Raw genomic sequence first — 19,774 nt, forward strand, 5'->3', positions numbered from 1 at the left:
TATATATATATATATGAGGCGGCAGGTTGGCGCCTTAGAGACATAGGCTGCAAATAGACATCGCCTTTGTGCCAGCAAAAAAAAAATGTTATAGTGGCACAAAGCAAGAGCACATAGACATCCATGCCCTTTGTCATATCACAAATGCCCAAATTTGCAGCAACAAGAAAAGGTAGTATAAATTTGTGCTGTTATTTTGCAGTGGATGTCTGTTTATTTTAAGGCAGGAGAGCATGGGCAGCCCAGAGCTGAAATAGACATCGCCTTTGTGCCAGCAAAAAAAAAATGTTATAGTGGCACAAAGCAAGAGCACATAGACATCCATGCCCTTTGTCATATCACAAATGCCCAAATTTGCAGCAACAAGAAAAGGTAGTATAAATTTGTGCTGTTATTTTGCAGTGGATGTCTGTTTATTTTAAGGCAGGAGAGCATGGGCAGCCCAGAGCTGCTTGCGCTCTCGAGAAAGCCCACGAAGGCATGCCCAAGGATTCAGGGGCCTGATCCTGCAAGCCCTGAGAATTGCCATCTCCCACCCCCCAGGAATTCCCAGGCCACACTGGATTGTGCCCCTGAAACCTCAGGAGTGACAGGGGCCTTATCCTGTGGGACAATAGGCAATATGCGTTTCCCCCAATGAAATGGATTAGCTGTGCCAGGACACATCCAAACACGGCTGAGCTGCTTCATTTGACAACATCTGTTCATAGCCTAACTTGTTCAGTAATACATAAGCGTTCATAAGCTCAGCTTGCTTAATCAGATGCATGGAGTCGATTAGTCTGTTCAAGGCATCTGCCCATACTCCCTTTTGTAAGGCCACATCAGTGCCTTTTATTCTGTGGACTAAAATGACAGTATCTCCCTCAATTTGTGCACCTGTGTAATGCCAAGTATAATCTTGTATTGTTTAATATACTTTAAGTGATTCTTGAAAATACAAAGGTAAAAATAGTTATGAGGTTTTGCTGAATCCTCTTGAGTCTCTGTATTCTTCTTTGTGTGTGAGAGGGGAAGGGTAACCCCCTTATACATGTGTATGTATATAAGCAACAATGGGACTGTTGAACATCTGATGATATTTAATAAATTGAACATAATTACTATAAAAGCTAAGAATTTATGTTTTTAAATGGAAGATGCACTATGTGTAACATAATAGTGTCCTTTGTCCCTTGATAAGATTAGTGGCATATGCACTCAGGAGGGGTGTAGTTTTGAATGTCTCCCATTTATGGTTTCAGAATCACCATGTACTTGAAACTCTCCAGTATACAAATTAATACACCAAGTACAAATAACTTGGGTTTAAAAAAATTTTGAAACCCTATGCAGCAGTAAGATGGAAGACCTCAAAGCAGCAGATAAAAGGCAAGAATTCTGAGGCATTTTGTTTGAAATGCACACACATATACCTGGGAAGCACAGGTATAGATTCCTGATTGTCATTTGGCTTCACTGTGTTGCTTTGGTGGTAGAAAGTAGCTGGATCTCCCCGGACAGATTTCCCAACATCAGTGAGAACCAGCTCAGCTAAGAAATCAGCTGCAGTTGGTTTCTATGCCATAAGCATCCTCAGCAGAACAAGAGTTTTGGGGGTAGTACATGGAGGGAAATAGGAAGGCCAAAGAGCAACTATCAGAGTGAGTCAGGATAAAATGAGAATGGAACAGTGCCAAATCAGAAAAGTCAGGTTTTTCAGTTAGAAAATAGACATTTCCTTACAAGTCTGCTTCACTGACAATGAACCCTGAGAATCTGGCTCACAGAGTGAAACACATAAAACTGTAAATGTTCATTTTGCAGTAGTGTGCAAGTTGCAATTATAAAAATAGTTGCAACCAGAGGTGATCATTTTCTGACACATGACAAAGGTATCAGATAGACATATTATTACATGAAGGAAAACATGTGTAAGCAATTTTATTTGTAAAACCCCTCTTTTACTTGAATTTGATACGTTTATCTCTAATATGAGGCCAAATTATGTTCTTAATTACAATCCTCAGTGAAGTCCGTGGGCAGAATACACGTTTGAAGAATTCATTCTATTGTAATGATTTGAATTACTACCATAAATGTTAGCATTTCAACTATAATTCCTTTCTTTGGTAGAAGTGCAATCTAACTCCCAGTGAAGGCAATGGGAATCTTATCTTCAATGGAGCTGAATCATTTTCTATGTGAATAGCTTTGCAACAATGATCCAGCCTACAAAAGACTTCAGAAGACAGCAAATCTTTATGAATGGATGTAATAAGAAGTTTGGGAGGAATAATGGAACAAAATTAAAAATTTTTCTACAATAAAAACATGCACTGGGTTTTGGACATTGGGGAAATAGAGTTGCTACCAAATTTCTCTGATGTAACTGAACTCAAAACTTTGCCCATAATACTGAGGATATTCTATACAGGATCATTTTGTTTCAGCAGTGTGAAGTAGCAAGACAGAAAGAAAGAGAGAGAGAGATGATGGATATGGTAACTCTCTAGGGAAACCTGGGAAACAGGTAGCCTGTGAAATTTTGTCATGCCAAAGGAATATGAGCAAAACAAAACTGAATAGCTTCAATAAGGGTGCAATTTCTTGTTTAATTCCACATAGCTACTTCCTCTACTATTATGAAAAGTTTGCATTCTTCTTTCCTGTATTTTCACTGGTAAAATGCTTTCTATATAGAAAAGGAGTATTGAACTCATAGGTTTTTTTAAAGCTATTTTAAAGAGGCCTTTGAAGCTTTCAGCAGAGCTCAAGTTCAAATGTCTCCTGTTTCCTTTCGGAAGGTTTGAAGGATTTGGGAAGGTGAACAAGCAGATCTATAATTAAAGAACAGTTGATGGTAACCATCCCTCTTTGTTAGCATTCTCAGGCCACCTCCAAATTTAGACAGTTAAAGAAAACTCTAGCCCGTTTTAGTTCTGCAATAGTTTAAATGCCACCACTGCATAGCAGAAGAGAAGCCTTTCTGAAACCCAGGGAATATCCTCTTTCTGGTCACAGAGCATAAAAAGAAATGTAGTAATGTTCATAACCTTCACTTTACAGAAAATGCTACATAATTCTCCAGTAATAATTCCAGGCACTATGGTCTTGTCACTATTTTAATTTGTACAATTTTGGACTGAGGGACAGTAATCTATTTGCAAAGTTCCAATGAATGGGGGAAGGTGTATGCAAGGATAAATGGTAATGCAAGTAGCAAATCATATAAAAAGGCATATAGAATGGGGGTGGGGAGGGGTTGGGTTAAATTTCTTGGACAAGAAGTTATTGATCATTTAAATCCAGAGAATAGATCTTTTGTGTGTGAAACAGAGAAAAAAATTCTCTGACCTACCGCATATAGATCAGTCGGGTGGGAAGGCAAATTCGATGAGTGCCTAATATTTCAAACAAAGGGGAATAAACATTATATCCTCACTAAGTCTATTTTTAAAGCTCAATTATTTAAAGCAATTGTAAGTGCAGAGCAGTCAGTCTAGAAACCCAGCTAAATCTCTTAATGTGAAATGAGGAGAGTGTAATTATGTAGCACTGGGTGAATTCAAAGAAACTTTGAGATAGACTGTTTTAAAAGAAGCAGTCACCGGAGAGATGAATGAGTTGCCTTGCCTTTCAATAGAGGATTCTGGAGGGCTGCATCTATAGGGCATACAAACTGGAACAGACCCCCTCAAGGCATGGTGGGACTGGGATTGTAAAGCCCTCAGAGAATCAGATTGTAAAGGTCTCCCTGCATTAGCTCTTTCTTTAAAAAGCCAGGAGTTTCCAGGTGCCAGGCAAAGGTCCTGCACCATCTTCCAGCAGTTTAAAGCTGTTAGCTGCTGTATTAAAGACTGATCTTACAGAAATGTCAGCATTGTGCAGTTTAAAAAAAAAAAAAAGAGGGGCAGAGAAGCAAATAAGAGAGGTCTCACATAGCTTCTGTTGTTTCCCCTGCTAGGGAAGGATGCTAGACACAGTATGCAAAATATTGAAGAATGAAGCTAATCAAAGAAAAAATTGATGGGATCATATTCCATTGGAATATGCAATTATATAAAAAAACAAAACCTTTGACAAACCAGTCATTTTCCAGAACGTTATTATGGAAGGAAACAAAAGCTGTTTTGGCAATGTCAAAACATCTTTCAACATTTTTAAATGAAATATTGTTATTTTTCATTATGAAAGCACTTTTCTTCTAAATTTTTTTAAATCCATTATATTATATGCATACATTTAAAAAAAGCCAACACCGAAGAATTTCAATTAATCCAAAGCAACTTTTTCTCCAGTAATGGCTTTTGGAAAATTTGGAAATCCTTCATTTTCATGTTATTCTGAATGAAGCCAAATGTCAAAATCTTGAAATCTTTTGTGAAGTGGAATTTCTGACCAATGCCATCTAAGATTGGTCAAAACTCTACTTCCCCTTTAAGTACCTGTCATAAAAAAAGCCATTAGAATAGTGCTTTCTGGACTCTACCAAGAACAAATTGCTATAGGGTCTTCTGAGATGGTTATACTAGAAAATAGGTGGTATGTGGCACTGTCTGACTAATGTAACAAATCTGTATCATCATACTCCCCTTATACATTGCTCAGACCACGGAGCATAGCAGGCATGTGTTACTCGTACCCTGGAAACAAGCTGAAATTTATTTTTGAATTCTTAGACATTTCTTAATGGCAGCATGGACCTAAAACTACAACAGCAGAAACTGGAGTTTATTTGTGTCCTGTAGACAGTCTGTGCGCAGGGTCTGCTAGCCATATTCAGTAGTACACATGTAGGCAGCAAAGGAAATCCTCAGGATCAAATAAACCAATTCCTTCCCCCTTCTAATGAAATGAATGAAAAGCACATTGCATTTCTTTAGCCATACAGTGAGGCAATCAGGAAAGCTAGGCAAGTTTCCCAGAAATTGATTCATTTCTACTTGCCCCAGTGAGTCCTTAAACAAAAATAATCCTCTCATAGTTATGTCTAGCAATTTGGGGACTCACTCCTATTCTTCTAGAAATCAAATGGGAGTTTTCATGTTTGGTATAAATGACACAGAATTGGAGTAAGTGTTAGACTACTTTTTTTTTTTTTTTTTTAAACGGGTTGTGAAGAACAAGAGTATGGAGCTGTTTCAAGAAGCACACAGTCCAAAGATGGAGCATCTCACTCCTCTGCATTCTAAGGACTTAATTACTGCTTGTGGGCCTCATCTCTTTCTATTTCTCTTTCCCACCTACTCTGTGCATTTAGCACCTTTCTTGTCCTTCATAATGCTGGCAATAAACTTCTCTGCAGCATCTATCATCTCATACAGATTTTCTGTTTCTAGCCATCACTAGGCCCCTCCATCAGTTTTTAGATCACATCTGAAAATTCAATTTCTCTCCATCTACATCTTTTATTTCTTTCTCTTCTCCCTTCATTTCGTACTGAGCTTTGTAAACTGCGTTGTTAAGTCTACAGAGAAGGTCCAACATATGTGAATTGATAGGTAACCCATGGACCTTTTAGAAGGAGACACCAGAATTCTAAGTTTGCCCCCAGATCACTTGGCCTTTAAGAACTTCCTATGGTAAATTTCTACCTAGCTTATTTTCTAGTTTTATACCTAATTCTGCCTCTGTTAAGATCCCAGTTCAGAGAAAGCTTGTGGAATAGCTGAGGAAGGGAGGGCAGCAGAATTTGACCATATTATTATTCCCATTTATTAGAACATAGCAGGAAAGTCAGGCTAGACAAGGAACATGGATTTTTAACTGACATCTAAACTTCTGTGTGGTGAGCTTTCTAGGAAAGTTGAGAAACAAATACAAAAGTTATTCCACCCCTAATGCCAAACCCAAATACAACAGACCTTCCCCCAACAGAGCTACTAATGTAAATAAGACTTTGGTCAAAGCCAAGCAAAAAAAGTCCCCCCAAGTGTGGTGTCCTGCAACCCCATTCAGGATAAACCTTCTTCTCACCCCCATTTCCTGATTCAGTCCCTTCCAGGTCTTAACTGCACATCTCCCTCTTATAGTGTGTGGGGAGGGAGGGAACTAATTAATTCCCCACAGCTGTCCCAGCCTGGCTAGCCTGCAAATCCTTGCACTTAGGAAGAGCAGCTGTGGCCTTACCTCCAGCAAGATATTAACCCCTTCCTTGCTGATATCTACTAGGGCCCAGCCAAACTTGGATCTGAACTTCATATCACTTCATGAATCAAACCAAAATCCAAACATTTTTAAATTTAGGGGTTTAAAAGCAAACCCAAACCTGATCCTTCACAATTTTCAGAGTACTCAAGTTTGTCTAATAGAGTCACTAAATTCAAGCTGCTTTGGAACCTTTTCTGATTGAGAATATAAAAGTACAAGTACCATTCAAGGAAGCAGAATATAATGACTAGGAATGTCATTAGGATACTAGATGTAATGATCCTAAATAAGTAGAACATGAATTTCACATTACATCCCAAATATTTTTTTCTTTGGAAGCAAGGAGCCCAGAGAAGTCCAGAGAACTTCAGCATAGTTTAGAGAAACATGAGGCTGATACACAAAGCTGAAAGCACAAAGGCTGATACAGCTCAGATTATTCCTTTTTTAGTACAGGAGCACACTGACTGGGACTCCTACCCACCAAGGTACAAGCCAAGATTATGTTCATATTGACTTGCCACCGATGCTCATTTGAAATGCTAACATAATGCTAAGACTATACATATAATGAAGAATAATAGGGCATTTTCAATCATGAAATACTCATCACAATGATTGGGAAATTTGCAATGTCATTGTTGTGCCTGGCAGAATTGCAACCAATGAATAAAGATTGAATGAAATGTTCTCACTCAGAGAAAATTAAACAATGTGGAAAGACTTATCTGAACTGCAAAATTCATATGCAAGTCCACTGTTATTACTTTGGAGGAGATAAAAAACTCTGTACCACAGCCTGTACTTAAAACATGTAAAGTAGCCCTGAAGCCTATGTGTGTATTGGAAGCACACCAAATATGATGATAGTGGTGTTCCAGCTTCAAAGAAACATTGGAAAAATGGAATAAACTTCAGTCTTGTAGTGATTCTTGTTCAAAGTTTTGTTCATGTAAAGAAAAAAAGACAGCAAGACAAAAGATGAGATCTTTCTGGGAAAGTGATGATGCTTCAAAACAATTGGCCAATGAATTGTGGAAAGAGTTGCAGAATAGTGAAGCCTCATACTTCTTTCTTAAAGAGCAATGCTAACAAAACAAACTAGAACACATATAGTGGGTAATATGGAATGATTAAAAAATAATTGCAGAATAAAACACAAGGAAGAAAAACAAAGAGCATCTAACTTTAGTTGAATATTTACATTTTAAACAGCACAGAATGGTGTGTACTTCTTTCGTGGCACTGCTCCCAAGTGAAAATTGGCAAGGGCAACAAAAAAAATTGGGGTGGAAAGAAAATCAACGTAGCAGCAAGAGATTCAGGTAACAGCTGGAACTGAGGTTGTTAGCTGTCTGATATGAGAATAAACATGTTTCTGCTGTTCATTAGTCATTGCTAATGGTGCAGCTTGTCAAATATATCAGTGAAAAATGGAAGTGATTTTTTTGCTGAAAATGTTTGCAAAATTCTGCATTCCTTTTTTCCCACGTGCTGTTTTCAGACCACATTGGGACATAGCTCTGTGTTTTGCAGTTCTTTGATTTCACTTCACCTTTCTCTAATTATGGGATTGGATATCCACCCACAAAAAATAGCCTTCGATTTCCACTTTCCTTTTGCCCCAATGTCTTCCTGGAATCACTGAGCACAATTTGGCAAAGAAACACTCTTAACTGACCTCAGATGAGCCATTATTCAAATGCTTCTTTCCCTTGAGACTGGCCCCTGGCAGACATTACATTTATTGCAATTTATATGTGATTATCACACAACAAATCATAACATGGCAAGCAGTAAACCAGTTTATCCCTGGATAAAAATGTCAGATAAGCCAAAAGAACTTGCTCATTGAAACAGCAACTTTTTGTGGCACAGAAGTATTCCGCAATAATTTCAACCTCTGGCCAGCTGGCATGTTATGATTTGTCACACAAAACTTACATATAACGTGTGGCAGATGTAACATCTGCTAGGTTCCTTTGGCTTCTCCTAACCTCCAGTCTAGGTGACAAGACTAGTTATGAAAGCATTAAGAGTTTACTAAAGCCAATGATGGCAAGCCATTGTAGGCCTACATAGTCCTGTCAAATGCCCTAACTGTCATGTTTTCTGCTTCAGTCTATGCATTGCCCCTTCCTCTCTGTAGCTGTTCTGCAGAAGAACAAAATTCCAGCTCCATGTGGGTTGCGCTAGGGGTAGTTCCTTAGAATCAATCCTTCCAAAATAAATCATTACAATGCAGAAGAAAGACATGACAATACAGCTCATACATGTAAGGTGAAAAGCTTTTATGAGCAAAAAAAGACAATTTTTTTCATCTGCTAGACTGTGAGAGCTATAAATATTGGTGTTTCTGTAATTAAAACTAAGTATAGAAGTTACTTTTTGAGAATGCAGCTAAATTATTTTAAACCTCAGTTTTTAGTGATACATGCACAGATGCTATACAAAGGAAAGTCCAGGCTATTTCAAGAAACTGAACATAAATGGTACAGCTAAGGCTACGGGTGTGTTTAATGATCAGTTGCTTAGTAATCCCACTTTGTGGTTTGAACTGTAATAAACACTGCTGCAGTATAGCCAGCCAGCAGAGGGAGTACAAGTAGATTAATAATCTCTATTTCCAGAACTCTAATGATTTCAGGGATGATGCTGGTGCACAAACATGGAACTAAACAAAACACAAAATTGGAAAACCATGTTCTTGTTATTTTCACTGAAAACCCACTGTGAAAACAATTATTTTGTTAAATGAAGAACAATATAAATAATCCAGTTTTACTGTTAAATGTTAAAAGCACATGCTCAAATCTCTGATCCTGCTGGATTTTAGAATAATCTATTCTCTTTGAATGGGCCATATAGGTGTAACCACCTTTGTACTAGACATTTGAATTTCTAAGGGATTTCTATAGGCTCCTTTGAAAATTCCAACTGCTATATGCAGGCACTTGAGGCTGAAAAGAACCTCCTGGGTCACTGAGACAAGTCAAATCATTTTAGAGGCAATCATTTAATAGATCCCTAAAAACCACCATTTCAAATCCTCATATCCAACTACTAGTCACAGTCCCCAAATCACCCCAACCACCCTGTAATATGCTTAAAAAATCCTAGGAAAGCTACAAAGAAAATCCTAGCTCCAAGCTACAAAGGAAAACCAAAAAAACCTGTAGAGTCCAGGCCAAGATGACTTAGGTAAAAAATTATGTTGTGACCTCCATATTTGGTGATTGGTATCGCCCTGAACAGAGAACCAGACCCTCTACCTAGGGTTTTCTAAGTACTGGCAGAAGCATCAGTGCACTCTAGTAAAAAAAAACTCTTAGTCTTAACTGTGGTGTACATCCCAGTGCTTCAGAGATAAGGAAAAATTCCAGCTGCCAGTAGCATTCATGGGTAGGGGGAATCCTTCCTGGCCTATACCAGCAAAAGACCTGAATTGTGAGATTACCAGTCACCTTCCACACTACGAGAGAACTGATTTAAGAGCGGAACATATACAGATTTCACCCATCACGTACACTGATTTTTGAGCCAGAATGTTGTACTCCTAGCATCTGTGCACCTTGTGGTATCCATTTCTTGTCTTTTCTGCTTTAGAAGATATTTTAAAATAAAGCTGATATTTTTTACACTTGTTAGAGGCTTAAGATGACAATTTCGTTATTGTTACTGGTTTGGTTTTTTAAATTTTTTTGAAATATAAATGGTTATCGAAAGTGTCATGGGGTATTGATTAAGTCTGGATAATTAAGGTTTGGGTACCCCTGAGAGACTTTGCAATTTGAGTAATAGAAGTCAGGGTATATAGTTGTATTACATTATTCCCTGTATCATTATAACAAGGAAGATATATGGATAATCAAGATTTTCCTCTGTACAAAGCATACTTCAGGAGCAACTAATTCCTACTGGTTTAAAGAAGTGAGAACATATGCAAACTACTACATTAAGGTGCCACTGTGCCCTAGTCAACAGCTTCAAGGTCAACATTAGAAGAGTATTTTGCTTTTTTCCCCCCTGAGGTTGCATGTGGGTTGTTAAGATTTATTACAATGTTTGCAAGGGGACACCTGCTAGTTGTCAGAAGATTCCTTAATGAGCTTGTGTGTTTTGCTAAGCTAAATCTGCAGCTTTTATACCATTTTCATAAGCCTTTATCAAAATATTACAGCCTAGTTTCCCTCAACAATGCAAACCTTTAAAGCAGAAGCATAACCACTGAAGGCAATCAGGACAAGAATCTCTTTCATCTATCTCCTTATACATTTAAAAGAAAAGATGCTACTGACTAAATAGAACTGCTGGCCCAGTTTCTCAGCTGGTGTCCCTGCTAACTTCAGTGCAGCTCTGAGGATTCATACCCACTGGCTGCATCTACACAAGATGCTGACTGCGCAGTTGTTGCCAGACGGTTTCTTGCTGATGCCGACTGCACAGCAGCTTGTTACTACTGTGCAGTAGTATTGTGTCACGCTTCGTGCCATTCAACACTATTTGCGCAGTAATAACGACCTACTGCACAATCATTGTCTCATGTAGACATGGTCACTGAGAGCCTTATCACACGTGTGAAAACTTCAGGATCCAGCCCTCCATGCCTAAATATATAAGAAAGAGTCGAACAAAAGCACTCCGTTGGATCAAACCACATTTGAACATCAAAGCAATTTCAATAGGCTTTTGCTGAAATTCTCTGTGCGCTTCAGTTTGTTGGGCTGCAGTGTTATTCCCCTACATCACCACTTATTTTCAGCTCAGCAATTTTCTTTTCTTTGAGCAATGAAACACTGTCTGCTCTTCAAGACTAATATATGACCCCTGAGTGAAGGCAAGGCTGTGATTCAAATCAAGAGTTCTGTTGACACCATAATCCTTAGGAGCGCAACTGGAGCATTTCATGAACAGTAGCAAAGACTCTCCATTGATTTACTGCCTTGGTATTCAATCAGGAGTCCATGTTCTGTGTCATTAGCTGTAACATACAAAAAATAACTCTGCAGACTTCTAATTAAGGCATTTAACTGGTTGCCTGTCTTGTAAGAAGAGATTTGTCATGTCTGTGATATCATGTAGCTTTTATGGATTCCCTCTCATTTTTATAGTAGAAAGGCTCCAGGCATCTCCCTCTGCAAGAGTCCTTTGGATTTTAAATGAGACATAAGCCAAAGAAGCTTTCACTCCCAAGTGTCGGAAGCTAAGAATTAAGAGATGTTGGGATTGTAGTAATTTTCGTGTGTCCCTTCCTACCAGAGAATCCTTATGCCCCAGTACTTGCTCCCAGTTTTTATGAACACTGTACTCACCCTCAGAAGTCAGCTACATATAACTCCCATTGACATGAATGAGAATTTCAAAGGTAGCCTGGGCCTTAGGTTTTAGAAGATAAGTAACCTCTTCCAGTATTGCAGTACCATTCCACAGCCACAGAATGAATGAAAGCAATGTATAGACTACACCCTTTCTTCCCTCACCCCTCATCCCTAGAGACTGAGAGCATGTTGCCAACCCCCACTGACCTGAAGACAAGAGTTCCCCAGATTGTTTCCAACCCTGCATTGCTAACCCTGCTGAGCCAATAGTATTTACAGTATTTTGGGGTGGTGACTCACAAGAAAGTCATGAAGGCCTCTTAAGGGGCTGCTCAAAGTCCTTGTTTAAGAAGAGTTTGTTCTGCTTGTTTATTCCACAGGCAGACTATGGCTGTATCCATAGGATTCAAATACATTTTTGAACTCTGTTCCAATCCAATATCAAGGTAGCAAGGTGCACTCTTTTGTGTAGCAACGAAGAGACAGAGAAGCAATGAGCTTCCTTTACCACCCTCTCTCACTACCAGTACTATTTAAACCTTCTTATACTATACCAAACAGGGTGCATCTACAGGAGACATTTACTACAGAGTTCACTAACTAGCTCCACCGTAAAATGTCACTGTTTACACATGATGCTTTTAGGATGGAGTAAACTCATTAACTCTGCCATATGATAGTACTACCAGACACAAGTACTATCTTTCAATGGAGTTATTTACTCTGCCGCAATGCACATGTAGACACTGATGGGGCTGACTGGGGCATGAGGCTAACCCAACACTGTAGCTAGCCCCACACTGTAGCAGCCTTGTGCCCCAGCCAGCCCTTCTGCAGCATGTTGAGCTGGGAGGAAGCAGCACTGGGCTGGCAGGCTGACTTCGGGGGCCTCCTGCCAGCTGGGGCTGCACTGCCCCAACTCAATGTGCTGTGGTTCTGGGCGCACATGTACATGCTGCACCTGGAAGCGATAAACTCTGGTGCAAACTCTGCGGGAGTTTATTCAGTCAGGCTAATTTCATGTGTTGATGTGCCCACACTGTGGTAACTAAAGGTAAGTACAAGTGTTACATGTAGATTGACCAGCATTTGCAAGGCTTAAATGTGCTAAAAATGGTGTGTACCATCCCTCAGAAGGTGAACTAACTTAGATTGAGATGGGGTTAACACAAGCTACAAAGGGATTAGCTTGATCTAGCAAACACCTGCATATGTTCACAGCACAACCCTGGGGCTGGGAAAGTCCAGCCACTAGCCCAGCCCCACAGCTGTGCTGTTCCTACCCTCCCCCCTCAATCCTGACCTGGCTATTTTTAGCTCCCCAACCTTTCTATACTGACTGGATGGCCCCACTCCACAAACCCACCAGTCCCCCCAAAGAAGCCATCAGCACCCCCCCACAATGACCTGCCAGCTCCCCACACAGAGCTGTCAGCTCCCCCCCGGCACCCACTTCCTTCCAGCCACTTCCTCAACCCTGAGTTACTTACCTGGGTATGCCCGTGCTGCTCCTGGCAGTGGTGAATTTCTGCATGCACCACTCGCAGTCTAGGTTTAGGCCACTTAAAGTAAGCCACCTAAACATAGACCAGGTGCAGTGAACACCTGTTCATACCCTAAGCACATTGATATAGTGTTTATTTTATCTGAATGTGACTTCCCAAATATTCAGTAACCATCACAAAACTTAGATAAAATGGGGTAGGATTATTATACAGGTTTCCCTCGCTTTATGCTGTACGTGTGTTCCTGGAAAACAGTGCATAACTTGAATTTACATAAAGGGAACCCACTTTACAATGTAACAAATAGGGATACATTCCAAGACCTCGACTGTACTGAGCCCCAGACTCATTTCTACCACTTTTACAAGACAATTTTGGTACTTACCGACAGCCCACACAAGCACAGGGCACTATCATAATGGGGATGGCATCTACAGAAATATGTATCACAGACAACAAGAGAGGAGCACAGACCCACACAGGAGACTATACTTTGGTGTGCATCACTCCCACAATGCACCGCACAAAGCAGTTGACTGAGGGTTTCCACCCCACTGATAGCATAAGAGTGAATTTACCTCACATATAACGAGTTTTTGGTATATAAAGGGTCATTGTATAAGAGCGAATTCACACATACAGAACTCGCATAAAGTGAGAGAAGCCTGCAATCTTCATTTTACCCAACTGGAGAAGAAACTGCAGCTTTAGGGCTCAATGGACTTACCCACATCCACAAAAAGAATCAATGTCAAAGCCAGGATTAGAATTGAGGAATTCCTGAGAAGTCCAAAGCTCATATAAGTAGTGTTGAACTTTTCTTGATGTAATGATTTTCAGTTGTTAGTACTATATTTAGTTTAAATTAAGCACAACTCTCAGAAGGAAATATAGTAATTGTCTTCCTACCAGATTTGCATAAAACCCAGGGGTGGGACAAAATTTTACAACCAGGCAAAATTTGGAATAAAGGCATGAAGTAAGAAAAGAAAAATGTAGGATAATCATCAGAGAAAATTAATGGATGCTAAGAGCTATTTTCTTGTGGAATAATCTCCTGGGATACAGATAAAATTGTCAGATTAAACATTAGACGGTATTTTTTAGGAGAATAAACTGCACATGCGAGGGATGTGGTATGTTTATGCATATGTTGCTGTCCCTGAGTCCCAGTCTATATAGCCTCTGGTTTGCCTAAGAGACTGCTTTGTCACATTGAGCCAGATCCTCAGCTGGTACAAAGGGCACACCTGGAGCCTAGTGTATTCCCGACACCAAACTGACTCTACCATTCATGACCAAGTTCACCATTACTTTATTTGGCCCAGTTATTTTAGTGTTGTCAAATTAATATAGCCCATCTTACATAGTCCTATAACAGACACTGATACAAAAGCTTTTTACCATCAACTCTAAGGAAATTATAGTTGTGTCATTGTGCGGGGCCAGTGTGGCCAGGGTCTGATCCCACTGTACATGGCCAACCAGTAGAGTTGGGGCCTGACCCCATCACGTGGATCCAGTGAAGCCAGGGTTCAATCTAGCCTATTTTTTTAGAAAAGGCACACCAATGTGCTATGGCACACCCGTTAGGAATCACTGTTTTAGACACTGATTGTATAACCTGTTAGTTTCTTTAACCTTTTTTATCTACATTCTCATATTGTTAATTGCCTACAAGATTCAACTATGCAATCAAACAGAAACGGCAATGGCGTCAAACTATTATATATGATCAGTGGCCCAAATACATGATTTCGTTTTATAGCTTTAGGCAAGGATTCTCCACTGAAAATGGCATGACTGATTTTGTGTGCCCATAGAGAACCCCAGTAAGAAGTACAGGGGTTCTTCCTGGGAGTGGAGGTTTGTTCACATGCTTCTCTGTTTAGGATTAGGACCCTCATCAATATGGACATTTTTTTTTTATAGTATTGATTGGGCCAGAGAAAAGAAGGCACATGTCTTCAAAGTTGACTAAAATTTAATTAATTTAAGGAAGATTAAGTGATTAATTTAATCACCGTTATTTAAGGAAGAAAGTGAAGAACCATTTTTCAAGACAGCAAAAGCAAATAAGCAACTTAAGCAGTATTCTGAGCCTACAAGTGAGACAGAGATCACTATAACATATCCCTCTTGAAACACTAGAATGTATAGAGATTACTGTAACAGGGTTAAAGTCACCATAGGGTTTCATCTTGTGACTAAGTCATTTAATAGCTGAATTGTCAACTCATTGCAGCTTTTCTGTCGGGTGATTGAACATCTTTAGGGGAGTTGAAAGTCCATCTGTAAATTACCATACACAATTGCAAAAATGAAACAGCATGAATACAGACTTGCTGGAACAATTCTGTCTTCAAAAGAGGTTGCTACAGTGGTTCTAGGTAAGCAGAAATTAGTTACAGGAAAGGACTATCTCCTTGTTGCTTATCAGTTACAGTGCCTTGCACAGCAGGGCTCTAATGTTTTTGACTGGATTTTTAGATGCAATAAAGAATAATCAATGTAATAAGCATGATGAAGGTGGTGCAGAATTGTTTACTGAAAACATCTTACAAGAATGGTCCGTATATTCATAGGGATCTACCTAAATTGCACTGAGACAAAAGAAAAATTGCAGGCCACTTGTGGTGCACAGCACCATTTTTGCAGTCTTTTCATGGTGCTCCCCTTGCCCCCCGCCATTACTGATTGGCTGAGGGTCCCCTGAAGCCCCACCCTTCACAACTGATTGGCCAGGAGGACTACCCATTGTGCAGCCCACCCCTTGCCACTGATTGGTGGAGAGGGGCAGAACTGCATGATAAGCAGCCCTCTTGGCCAATCAGCAGTGAGGGGTGGAGGGGTGGCCACCATCTATGGTGCTACCCTTCATTCCAGTAGCTTTCCCCTCAGCAGGCTGTGAGGTTGGGTCACAATGGCCCTGAGGACCAATGGTTTCCACTGGGGAGCCAGCATTTTATTTTTAGTAAGTTTTTTTTTACTGGTGATTCCATGCTAAAATCATGGGAATCACTATTTTCACAGGATTTGCGAAAACTGTTTTTCTCATGGTTTCTGCAAAAAACAAAATAAAAAATAGGGTAGATCCCTATGTATCCAGGATGAAATATTCACCATTGCACACACTAATGAACATGAAGAGCAGCTCTTTTTTTCAAAATCATCAATAAGACGTTCTATCCTACCTCTTGTCAAGGATGAAAGCACGTCTTGACAGAAATTAAATAGTTATGAGATAGATTCACAACAAAGAAGTGTATTTTCTAAGTTGATCCTTTTTAAATGATGTTTCCTTATGTTATTATTGTCACATAGGTTACATATTCCAATACATTATTTTCTCTTGGATTTCTTTTTGCAGTAATAAGGGACCTGATTCTGCTCCAATAGAAATGAGTAGCAAAACCCCCATTAATCTCAATGGTGCAAGGATACTAGTAACATAATGTCATGTAAAATAATGAGTGGAAGCTTTATCACTACGTATCTGGTAGGGCCAGAGTTATCCACTGAGAAGAAATACTACCAAAGTCCAATGAGATATGGTTACCAAGCAGGCATCCCAGGGGATTCTATTACCATGCAGGAATCTTATGAGACAGTATTATCAAGCAGGAATCTGTAGTATTCAGTTTACCACAAGGCGGTAATATTAGATTTTTAGAATGAAATCCTATGGTATCTTATTTTATAAGAGCTGGCACAGGATGCAAAGCAAAAAGGCAATGGAAGGAAGAGGTCTGCTTCGATTCTGAAGCTGGAACCAGTTCCAATTGTTATACCTATTTCTAGAAATAAAATATCACAATTTTTCCTAAAGATCCACAGGTATTGTGACTGAAATTTTCACAAAATACCTAACATTCAGAAAGTGTATAAAAATTAATTTAGACTATAAAAATACAGAAATAAAGAATGTTAGGCCATAATTTATTATGGTTATTTTAATTGGGTTAATAAAAGTCTGTTGGCTATATATTCTAGTTATAACATTTTTCATTTTTGAAAAATATTAATATTTTTATTGTAAAACACCATTAACCAAGATTTTAAGATCTTTAGAGCAGAGTCTTTTGCTATATGTTTCTACCTGAATAATGAGGCTATGGTGCTAGGTGCTATAGATAAATAATAAAATATTTGCTATTTACGTCATACATTTTTATGGTAGTAATTGAAATTAACAACAAGAGATTAGAAAATGTTAGGCAGGATAGGTGTCAAGAAAAGTGTAAAGGAAGAGTTTGCCTCCTAGTACACAGACTTGCTGGTATCTGGACTACTAAGAAGAAAAAAGATCCTTAAATTATCGTCACTATCCATATCTGTGAATACACATCCTCTATAATCCACTATCACAAAGTTTCAGTTAAATTCCTAATTCCATTGAATCCAAACGAGCTGCAATCATTTCAACATTGGTCTGGATATGAATCATGCTGACTTCAGTTTAAGGATTCCTTAGCCAGCAGTAGATCAGGCTGTAAGAAAAATGTAGGCTCTTGCACAGAATAAATTATCCTAATTCTTTTATGTGAGTTTTAATATGGTCACTGCTATAACTTGTATCCTATTCTTAACAATCACTACAGAGAATCATAGAAAGTTAGGGTTGGAAGGGACCTCAGGAGGCCATCTAGTCCAAGCCCCTGCGCAAACCAGGACCATCCCCAACTAAATCATTCCAGCCAGGGCTTTATCAAGCCGGGCCTTAAAAACCTCAAAGGACAGAGCTTCACCACCTCTCCAGGTAACTTGTTCCAGTGCTTCACCACCCTCCTAACAAGACAATTTTTCCTAATATCCAACCTAAACTTCCCTTCTGCAACTTAAGATCATTACTCCTCGTTCTGTCATCTCTCACCACTGAGAACAGTCTAGCTCCATCCTCTTTGTCCTTTTCTAATCATCTGGGCCCTCCCCCAATTGCCACGAGTTTTCAAAGATAAGGGCCAGTGGCTCTGCAATCACATCCGCCAACTCCCTCCCTCCCTTGGATGCACTGCATTTGGCCTCATGGACTTGTACACATACAGATTTTCCTAGTCCCTAACCTGTTCTTTCACTCCTGAGGGCTGCTTACCTCCTGCCCAAACTGTGCTGACTGATGCAGTAGTCTGGGAGCTGACCTGGCCTGTGAAGACCAAGGTAAAAAAAGCTTTGAGTATTTCAGCCTTTTCCTTATCATCTGTCACAAGGTTGCCTCCCCCATTCAGTAAGGGACCCACAACTTCCCTGATCTTCCTCTTGTTGCTGACATACTTGCAGAAACCGTTCTTGTTACCCTTCACATCCCTTGCTAACTGCAACTCCAATTGCGCTTTGGCCTCTCTGACTTCATCCCTGCATGCCCGAGCAATATTCTTATACTATGCCCAAGTTGTTTGTCCAAGCTTCTACTTCTTGTAATCTTCCCTTTTGTGTTTACGGTCACTCAAAAGTTCTCTGCTAAGCCAGCTGGTCGCTTCCTACATTTGCTATTTTTCCTGCACATCAGGATGTTCCTGTGCTCTCAGTAAGATTTCTTTAAAATACAACCAGCTCTCCTGGAGTATTGTTTTAACTCTGGACTGTTGGAGTGATGTATATTTACCTACTTATAATTATAATAACTTAAACACATACACACACATGTGTATTTGATCATATATGTATAAGGTCGCAAAATATATTTACCATGGTTTTATTCCTTATGTACTCAGGCAAACTCCTACTGGGGTCAATGGCTAAATGAAACATGATTAAATTTTGAGGGAGGGCTGAGAATCTGGTTCATTGTAGTTTACTAAGGTAAGAATTAGTGTGTGTGTCTACATGAGATGCTTTATTGCGCAGTAGAATAATCTACTGCACAGTAAAGTGTCACCATTTAACTGTGTACAGCAGCTACTTCACAGTAAATTAGGCTAATGTGTGTTTTTCTACTACCTGTAAATATAGGTAGTAGATTAACTGTACATTAGCTACTGCACACTATCACTCATGTAGACAGCTGACTGGGAGCAAATTGCTCCCTGTCAGCACAGGCAGCAGGGGGCAAGGGAACTGTCCCCTCCATCACCGCTGTTTCCCAGCCTCCCGCTCTGACCCACTGAGCAGGGCAGGGAGCTAGGAAACAGCTATACGGGAGGGGACACTTTTCCAGCCCCCTGCCCTGATCAGCTGATTGGGGCAGGGGGCTGGGAAAGTGTCCAGATCAGGGCAAGGGGCTAGGAAAGAGATGCCTGGGAGGTGGGACAGTGCTCCCTCCCACACATCCAGGCCTGGCCCTGGTGCCCCCTGCCAGCCTGGGCCTGGCACCTGGGGAAGCCTAGAGTTGCCCCTGGCTGCTACATGAAAGCAGAGTAGGGCAGGAGTAGCCCTGACCTGAACTACTCCTTTCAGGACCAAACATGGTTCTGATGAGTGCACTTGTAGATTCACTCTCAGAGAAACCTTACTGTGCAGTACTTAACTGTACTTAACTGCACAGTAAGCTTTCTGTGCATTAATTGTGCATGTAGACATGCCCACTATATACCAAATTAGGACCTAAAGATTTGTTCCAGATCCATGCATCCACCATGATGTTTCTAAATAGATTTTCTCAGATTTAAACCTTTAATGAATTGTTATTTTTTTTAAATAAAAGGAAAAAGCAGTATTCAGCCTTGCATGTGCCTTTGTATGCATAGGAACATAATTAAGAAACCTTTCCTTATAAAAGATGGCACTGAGGAAAATAATAAAACCAACTAAGGCGGCAGATTTAGAAAAAAGGATGAAAAACATGATGTCAGCCCATCTGGTGAAATGGAAACAGGTGGAAAA

This window comes from Alligator sinensis, unplaced genomic scaffold (genome assembly GCF_000455745.1).
Source record: "Alligator sinensis unplaced genomic scaffold, ASM45574v1 scaffold442_1, whole genome shotgun sequence".
NCBI classification, from domain to species: domain Eukaryota; kingdom Metazoa; phylum Chordata; order Crocodylia; family Alligatoridae; genus Alligator; species Alligator sinensis.